Source organism: Penaeus monodon, chromosome 29, assembly GCF_015228065.2.
Source record: "Penaeus monodon isolate SGIC_2016 chromosome 29, NSTDA_Pmon_1, whole genome shotgun sequence".
Classification (NCBI taxonomy): Eukaryota; Metazoa; Arthropoda; class Malacostraca; order Decapoda; family Penaeidae; genus Penaeus; species Penaeus monodon.
In genome coordinates this window covers 1,541,157-1,541,642 of record NC_051414.1, presented here as the reverse complement: position 1 = coordinate 1,541,642, position 486 = coordinate 1,541,157, and positions in this window count along the sequence as shown.

Here is a 486-nt window from a genome sequence, read left to right as displayed (position 1 = left end):
GATAATGAGATAATCCATTCTGAATCGGCCTTTATTAATGAAAGAAAGGGATCTTGATATATATTCGAAGCAGAGAAAAACGGCAAGGAATTCCCATAATAACGGTATAAAAATATTCGCTTCTAATTATGCTGCAAAAATACATACCTCCTTCAAGCAAAATACTTATTAAAAACATCACGGAGAGAAAAAAAAATCCTAGTACAGCTCACAATACTACCAGAAAGCTGCATGGGAACTGGACAAATGATGATGATGTGACTATAAGACGTCTGGCAGTGAGAGAGAAGGAAACTGACCATACAGCAGCAGTGCCATTGTCAGAGGTTTGACAGGAAGGCAACGTTAAGGAGACCTAGCACTTCTTGCCTTCCACTTCTGCCCTGGAGTGCTTCTGCAGTAAACAAAGACAAAGGAAGAGAGAGCTAAATAGGCCTAACTGTTACAAAAAGAACATCCCGAGTAATATACTATCTCTAGTTGACG